We start from the raw sequence: 9108 nt of genomic DNA on the forward strand, positions 1-9108 counted from the left end.
AAGCTGATAGAAGCTGCTGGAAATCTCATGGCTGAAGTCATGGCCCACCTTGATCGCCTGTACAGAATTGTATGGTATATGTATCGTAAGCTGACTCGGTTCCTTCTTTTCTGTTCTGTCCTTTTATTCCCCTTTCCTCATCCCCCTCCTTTTTTTTTTTTTTTTTTTTTTTTAGTTGAGGTATAATCCCCGTACCATAAAATTCACTCTTTTAAAGTGAATGACTCAGGGGTGCCTGGCTGGCTCAGTTATGAGTGTGCGACTCTTGATCTCAGGGTTGTGAGTTCGAGCCCCATGTTGGGTGTAGAAGATTACTCAAATAATTTAATTTAAAAAAACAAAGTGTGTGCTATGGTGAGTGCCGTGAAGTGTGTAAACCTGGCGATTCACAGACCTGTACGCCTGGGGATAAAAATACATTATATGTTTATTAAAAAAATAAAATTTATTAAAAAACAACAAAGTGTATGAGTCCGCGGTTTTTAGTACACCCGCAAGATTATATGATCATCACCACTACCTAATTCTAGAACATTTTCATCACCCCTGAAGGAAACTCTATCCATTAGCAGCCACATCCCCTTCCCCCGTCTTCTCAGCCTTTGGCAACCACTGTCTACCATCTTTCCTTATAGATTTACTTACTCTGGACAATTCATAGAAAGGGACTCATATCATATGTGGCTTTTGGGTCTGGCTTCCCTCATTTAGCATGTTTCCGAGGTTCCTTCATGTTGTGACACGCGTCTAGTACCCTTTTCGTGGCTGAACAAGAAATTCCATCACAGGGCTGTGCCACAATTTGCTTTTCCATTCATCCATTGATGGACACGGGTTTCCACTTTTCTGCCATCACGAATAACGCCGCTGTGAGCACTTACATACGAGCTTTCACGAGAACGAGGTTCAGGTCTTTCGGGCGCTTACCCACACCGGATTTACTGGGTCACATAGCAACGCCGTGGTTAACTTTCTGAGACTCTTTCCTCACGGAAAATTATTTTTTTTTATCGTGTTGTACTGTTCGCCTCTCTGTAAGCCTCTACAAATCCTTCTTTCTGGAACAAGGCAGAGTATAAATAAATAAATAAATCCCCAAACACTCCCAAGCCATCTGTTTAGTAATCTGTGCTAGAATTTTGCCAGGATTCTATATTGAGTCGTTTGGTCCGTTGTTTCCAGAAATACCGTCTGTCTCTTTGCGAAAATCAGAACATTCTCTCATCGCCAACGTCCTCTTCGTTTATCCTGGTTGCTTTTCAGTCTTACCTGCAAGAGATTTCATGAGGTGTCTGATTCCTTGGAATCTGGCCTCCAGCCCTCACGTGCGGGTGCATGAGCCCGCCTTCTTGTCTTCCTTGGGATACAATTAAATGTTTATATCCAAGAACATCCTGCACTTGGTTAAAACTACGGCCGAACGGAGGCGCCTACGGTGAACAGCCCTACCTCATCCTCTCCCCGAGTCTCATTCCTCAGAGGCAACCACTTCTACCTCCGTTATTCTGGGAGTGACTTCCGTATCTCGAAATAATGTGCTCATGCTGCTGTTTCTGGATGTCTGCTTTCTAGACAGCCTCTATTGATTTGTTAACTGGGGAGCACAGGGGTGGAGTTCGTGCACATCATCCATCCAACCCTCTTCCCGTCCTCTTCCCAACATGGTTACAGGGCTGTTTTTATTCAGTTCCTCTCAACAAAATGAAAATAAGTCTGTTGATTACCTTTGCTGTTTCAGGTAACGTATTTATATCTTATTTCTCGTCTCGTCGGCTCTAGCTTGTCTGGATTTGCCATCTTGTAGGCTGAGCCTACATCGCTCCTACCTTTCCCTTGGGCTCTCCTTCCCAGCTTCTGTCTTCTGAACATTTCCTTGAAATTCTAACTTTCTAACCGTTGTTAGGTCTTCACGTTTTGCCTGTAGGTTGGTTCTAAAAGTTTAAGTCCAATAAATAATGTTCACATTTGTGACAATGTAAACACCGATTGTGGCCGAGCCAGCAATGTCTTAGAATTACCTTTCCTTTTATTTGCTTTAGTTTATCCTAGAGTTCGACTGCCTGTCTCCTTCTCCTGCCTTCTCCTTGTCCTTCTCTTCTTCTCTTCGCTTGATATTATCATTTCCTCAAGTTTCGTCTTCCAACTTTTCAGCCGATCGAGGATAGGCTTTATTTGTTTATGAGGTCCCCCTTTTCCTCAGGGATCCCGCACACAGGGTCCGCTCTCTTGTGCTCTAATTTGGGCAAGTTGGTTTTTGTTGTTGTCGTTGTTGTTTGTTTGCTTATTTATTTATCTAGTAATCTTTATGCCCATTGTGGGGCTCAAACTCACAGCCCTGAGATCAAGAGTCACGTGCTTTTCTGATGAGCCAGGCAGGCGCCCCGGGTGTGTTGCTTTTCTGTCGCACAGTTGTCCACCTGGGACTTCTTCCTTTCACTGATGCCCTGGCCTGGTCCCATTGTTTTCCCTTCCTTCCTCCTTCCCTCTCTCCCTCCCATCCTCCTTCTCCTCTTCCCTTCCCTCCCTCTCTTTTTCTCCTTTGTTTAGGCTATCATTTTCCCACACCCCGTTTTACATCAAAGTACTTTCTTAAGAGGGGGCTTATGGTCCATGGATTTTCTGAGTCTCTCCTTTCTGGAAGTGTCTTGGCTCCACCATCACACTTGAATGGTAATGTGGGTGGATATAGACTTCGCATTAAAAGTTATTTTGGGGGGCACCTGGGGGACTCAGTGGGTTAAACATCTACCTTCGGCTCAGCTCATGATCTCAGGGTCCTGGGATCCGCCCTGCGTCCAGCTCCCTGCTCAGCAGGAAGCCTGCTTCTCCCTCTGCCTGCCCCTCCCCCTGCTCATGCTATCTCTCTCTCTCTCTCTCAAATAAATAAATAAATAATGTTTATAAAAAAATTTAAAATCGTTTTTTTCACACAATGTTAAAGGCATTATTCTAGCCTTAGCTAATGGGAATCCTGAGGCCAGTCTAATTCTTTTTTTTTTAGATTTTTTTTTTAAAGATTTTATTTATTTAACAGACAGAGATCACAAGTAGGCAGAGAGGCAGGCAGAGAGAGAGGAGGAAGCAGGCTCCCCGCTGATCAGAGAGCCTCACTCAGGGCTCGATCCCCAGGACCTTGGAATCATGACCTGAGCCGAAGGCAGAGGCTTTAACCCACTGCGCCACCCAGGCGCCTCTTAAGGTTTTACTTTTAAGTAATCTCTACACCCAACGTGGGGCTCGAACTCACAACTCCGAGATCAAGAGTCGCATGCTTCACCAACTGAGCCAGTTGCATGTCCCTGGTTCTTATATTTTTAGAGGTAAACTTTTTCCCCTCTAGGGAAACTTGTAGGATCTTGTGTTTATCATTGCTATTTTAAAAGTTCACGACGACAGAGCTTATTGGTGTCTCATTCACTGGTGATTCTTGGTGTCCACTTTATACTCGAAAATTCTGCTCTTTAGCTCTGGGGAATTATTTTATTTCTTTATTTGAAAATTTCTTTGTACTTTTGTTCTGGATAGACTTTTATCATAATGATTTTCTAATTCTCTACCTTCCAACACCATTTACTGAAATATTTATTTCTACAATCCTAACTTTAATTTCTGGTAGCTCACACTATTTTCTCTTTTTTTCTTTCTTTCTTTCTTTTTTTTTTTTTTTTTTTTTTTGAGAGAGAGAGCATGAGGGGGAGGGGAAGAAGAGGAAGGGCAAAGGGAGAGGGAGAGAGGAAATCTCAAGCAGACTCCATACCCAGCAAGGAGTTGGATTTGGGGCTCGATCTCATGACCCTGAGATCATGACCTGAGCCAAAATCAAGAGTCGGACACTCAACCAAATGCACCACCCAGGCACCCCACTCACACTGTTTTCTGGTTGTTTCTTTCATAGCCTCCTGTCCTTGTCTGGGAATGCAACAGCCCTCAAGTCTCCCTGAAAATACCTATCAGGTTTGGAAGGTTTTCTTGTGTCTTCTGTGTCAGAAGGTGTTTCTCTTTCCCGTGGAGCATCCTCGCCGCCCCTGTGTACTTACCTTTGCATCCTTTTCACACCAGAGGCTTTGTTGGATGTCTGAGGGTCTTTGTCTTTCCGTGTTGAAGAGGGAGGCTGGACTGGTCAGTCAGCTTCATATCCTCCGGGGAGGGAGCCTGGGTCACGGGGGGGGGGGGGGACTCCAAGTTACAGAGGTGGAAGCCCCTTCTTTGGGGCTGTTGAACCTTCCGATGGGGATGGGTCCCTGGCTGCCCTTCATGTCGCTTAGGGATCTGCCGTTGCCGCGCTGTTGGCCAGTCCTCCTCTTTTTAGCCACTGCTGCGTCTCCTGCCTCCTCTACGCCGTCCAATCCCCGGCCTCTCTGAGCCCCACTGTGGTTCTGCTGGGATGCCGTGGGGCCTTCTCCGCCACCTCCCACTCTGTCCTCCCCCTTCATCGGGGACCTCTCTTCTCCATGTCCATCCCTATATACTCACCCAAAATGTCCCTCTCTGCCAGCCTCCCTTCTGTTCTCGTCCTCATTAAGAGAATGTACTTTTCTTCATTGCTTTATCGTCGGTTTCATCGTGGGGGGGGTCACAGGAGGGATAACAAACATGTGGCTAGAAGTCAGTCTGGAAACGGAAATCTTCAATTCCCTCTTTTTTGTTTTGTTTTTATTTATTTTTTAAAGTAACCTCTACACCCAGTGTGGGGCTCGAACCCACAACCCTGAGATCCAGGGTCTGGATCTCACTGCACTGACTGAGCCAGCCGGGCGCGCCTTCAGTTCCTTCTTCATGGTCTGTGTTCATGTTTTCAGAGCATAGGAGAATGCTCCAAATCCAGTTTCGTGCTCATCATTAGTATCTTGACACTTTGGGAACCGGAGTTTCCTGAAACCCAAGGCTGCTTTTGTCCCAGCTGTCCCCTCACATCAGGTGGGGCTTCCCACCCGCCCCACCGCCCCATCGCCCCATCACAGACCTCCACACACTCCCCTCCGAATGCTCGCTGGTGTCCCTGCCCGTGAATTCTAGGTCCGGCACGTGTGTTGCAGCCGCAGGTCCAGCTCCGACCACCGCCTTTGTTGGGCGGTTCTGACCCACAGTTCAGTCCCGGGCAGTGTCTCCTGCTCCACGGCAGAGCCTCCCCGCCTGTGCTGCCTGCCTGCGGCGGGTCCTGCCTTCCTTAGCCTCCAAGTTCCCACCTGCTTTCATACCTCATTTACATCAAAAGAGGGACACTTTATTTTTTTTTATTTTTACTTTAAAAAATACTTTATTTGACAGAGAGAGAGAGAGCATGAGCCAGAGGCAGAGGCAGAAGCAGACCCTTCGCTAAGCAGGGTGCCCAACACAGGACTCGATCTCAGGACCCGGGATCAGGACCTGAGCCAAAGGCAGATGCTTAATCAACTGAGCCACACAGATGCCCCAGAAGAGGAACACTTTCTTTTTTAAAAAGATTTTATTTATTTATTTGACAGAGAGAGACATAGCGAGATATCTGACAGAGAGACAGCGAGAGAGGGAACACAAGCAGGGGGAGAGGGAGAAGCAGGCTTCCCGCTGAGCAGGGAGCCCAGCGCGGGGCTCAATCCCAGGACCCTGCGATCATGACCTGAGCCAAAGGCAGACGCTTAATGACTGAGCCACCCAGGTGCCCCGAAGAGGGACACTTTAAAGCAATTGGTGTCGCGTCTGCAGAGGGCTATTTGGCATCAGCCATCAACACTTATGACTGCACCAGACCCCTGACCTGTGATCTCATCATCCTTGTCATCATCGCACTTCTAGAAGGCTCTCCCGCAGATAGAGGTGTTCTTCTGCAAAATGACCCCTGTCCAAAGTTATTGTTTGCAGCACTGTTTATGCAGGCAGAATATCACTAGAATGACCACGTAGGGACAGAAATGAGATACCTTCATATCATGCAATATTATGTCATTATAAAAAATGAGAAAACTAGGGGTGCCCGGGTGGCTCAGTGGGTTAAGCCTCTGCCTTTGGCTCAGGTCATGGTCTCAGGGTCCTGGAATCAAGCCTGTGTCCGGCTCTCTGCTCAGCAGGGAACCTGTTTCCCCCTCTTTCTCCGCCTGCCTCTCTGCCTACTTGATCTCTCTCTCTCTCTCTGTGTCAAATAAATAAAATCTAAAAAAAAAGAAAAATGAGAAAACTATATTTGATAGGAAAAGTATCAAAGATACACGTAGTAAAAACCGGGCAATGCAGTCAGCAGCTAACACTTGTGTAACATTTGTGAAATGGGGAGAAGGAAAGATGTGTTTATCTTGTCTACGCATAAAGTCCCTGGAAGTTTCCAACAATATTCACTGACTCCAAGGAGAAAGCTAGCTGGGGGGGATGGGCGGAAAGGGACATTTTCACGATATACTCTCTTGGACTTTTTGGATTACAGAGCACATGAATGTGTTGTCTATTGAAAATAAATAAATAAAATTTAAAACTCCGCCTTTGTATAATCTCAATCTAGTTTTTTAAAAAAGCACGTATAGAAGCACCTGGCTGTCTCAGTAGGAGGAGCATATGACCCTTGATCTCATGGTCATGAGTTTGGGCCCCATGTTGGGTGTAGAGATGACTTAAAAATAAAATCTTTAAAGAAACCAAAAAAGTAAAAAGTAAAAAGCATGCATATTATACTAAATTATTATAAAATGGGCACCTGTGTGGCTCAGTCAGTAAAATGTCTGCCTTTGATTCAGGTACATCTCAGGGTCCTGGGATCAAACCCCACATTGGGCTCTTTGCTTAGTGGGGAGTCTGCTTCTCCCTTTCCCTCTGCCTGCTGTTTCCCCTGCTTGTGCTCTCTCTCTGTCAAATAAATAAATAATCTTTTAAAAAAATAAATTACTATAAAATAACTTGTATGTTAATATGTATTCTCTGAATTCAGAAGATGTTCTAATATAACATAATCTTTCAGTATGAAATACACAATTTCACCGTATTAAAATGCCTGTATGGGGGTGCCTGGGTGGCTCAGTGGGTTAAGCCTCTGCCTTCAGCTCAGGTCACGATCCCAGCGTCCTGGGATCGAGCCCCACATTGGACTTTCTGCTCAGCGGGGAGCCTGTTTCCCCCTCTCTCTGTCTCTGCCTGCCTCTCTGCCCACCTGTGATCTCTGTCTATCAAATAAATAAATAAAATCTTTTTTAAAAAAGTCTGTATGTTTCATGTTGTATTGATCATACATATCCTCTTCTTAAATTTCTCTTTCTAAAAAAGAATCTGAAGGGAAAACATCAAAATGTTAACAGTGGTTATTTCTGGGTGATTGGCATCCGAGTGATTTTAATTTTCTTCTTTCTCCTTTTGTTATTTCTCCCCCAATTTTTTATGATAAAGATACATGGCTTCCAATAATCAGGAAAAAGTCCTGTCTGTTCCTCCTCCGCACTGTCGGCAGGGTAGAGCTCAGTCCCTTCCACAGGCCTCTCGAGGCCCCTGCCTGCATTTCCATCCTCCTCTGTTGTTCTCCATCCCTCCCGGACACCGCCCCCCTCCCCGGAGGATTTGTGACCCCTGAGCAAGGTCCCTTGGCTGTTGTCCCCTGTCCTTCAGTAACATGACCCAGCCTGTCCAGCTCAAATGTCCCTGCCCCCAGATAGAATCAGAGGCGCCCTCCTCTGTGCCCGGTAACCCACTGTCTCCCTCTGCGCTGGATTCCTTATGTGTGTGGTCTTTGTCGTATGAGTCACTGTTCTTCCGGGTGTAGGCCAGCCCCTGACTCACCTCGAGAGCCAAGCGGGGAAGGTGTGGGCCCCACAGGGAGTCCCTTGTGCTCCCTCCACCTTCTGCACGGTGGCGGAGGCCCTAAGAGAGTTACCGCTGGCTGCGGTCCCCACTTCGCTTTGGTGTCTCCTTTCTGTGTATCAGAGTTTCTGGGGTGTGAACTCGGTGTTCTGCCTGATCTGGCTGCTGTCCTAGCTCCCGAAGCAGCGTCCTTGGATAGGGCGGCGTCTTTCATGCCTGCGATGGGTGCGCACGGACCCGTGGTGGTCCGATGAGAGGACAGGGCCCTCCCAGGACGGCGGTCTGCAGGAGGCAAGGAAGCCCTTTTCTCATGTCCTTGGAGCAAGTCGGGCTGGGAGATGAGAAGACCTTTAGGGCAGAGATTTGCACACCACCCCTCCCCCAACCCCACTCCAGGAGCCTTCCAGTCTTCCTGCCCTCCCCATCCTGGAGGGACAAAAGGGAGGAGATGGGAGCAGGAGGAGTGAATGGAGCAGGACCCCACTGTCCATCTCCTTGCCGGGAGGACTGGAGTCTTCGTGCGATTTTGCAGATTCCTGCAGAAGAAAGTTGCTGCCAGGCAATCCGGCTTGTTCCCGGTTTCCCAGCGTGGACAGACCCAGTGGTTCACCAATGGCCCCCCCAGTGCCCCCATCTCACACCGAGCCCCCAGTTCACAGGGGAGCTGAACTTGAAAGAAATGGCAGAGGTCAAGTTCCTTTCCCATCCATTTCTGCCCTGGCTTACGGGATATTCTCACAGACTCTCCCCTAATCCAGCCAGTGGCGAGGGTCTCAGGCTGGGACTCATCCTCTCGCGAAATCTCCTCGGGGAAAACCCTGTGAGGACAGAACCAGGGCTAAGCCTAGATGCGGCAAGCACACACCCTGGGCAGACGAGGGCACTTACCTATGAAGCCCGGTATTCGAAGTCCTTCCGTTAATAAGCACTACTGGCTGATATTTACCTAGAGCTTGGGATGTGCCAGATATGTTCTGCGTGCTCTCCCCGCGTTAAGGAAGTGGGCATGTTGACGACAACTCCGGTTTCGCACACAAGGAAACTGGGACACAGAGAGGCAAAGCCGGTGGCCCCGGTTGCTTGGCTAGTGGATGGGCTAGCCGGGATTTGAACCCTTCTGCTCCAGAGGCTGTGCCCCTAACCACAAGGCTAAACTGTCCGGGGAGAGGCCGTCATCCAGGCTGACTGTGTCTCTCATTTGCAGCTTCTTGTGAAGGGCTCATGTTCCCAGGGAGGGCGCGGGTCTGCCTAGTTCACGCCTGACCTTGAATTGGCTTAGCAGGTCCGTCTCCAGGAAGGACCTGGCTACCGGCCGGAGGATGGCCCCTGGGTTTCTTGCCGGGTGGGTGGAGA

The sequence above is a fragment of the Meles meles genome, chromosome 17 (genome assembly GCF_922984935.1).
Source record: "Meles meles chromosome 17, mMelMel3.1 paternal haplotype, whole genome shotgun sequence".
Lineage (NCBI taxonomy): Eukaryota > Metazoa > Chordata > Mammalia > Carnivora > Mustelidae > Meles > Meles meles.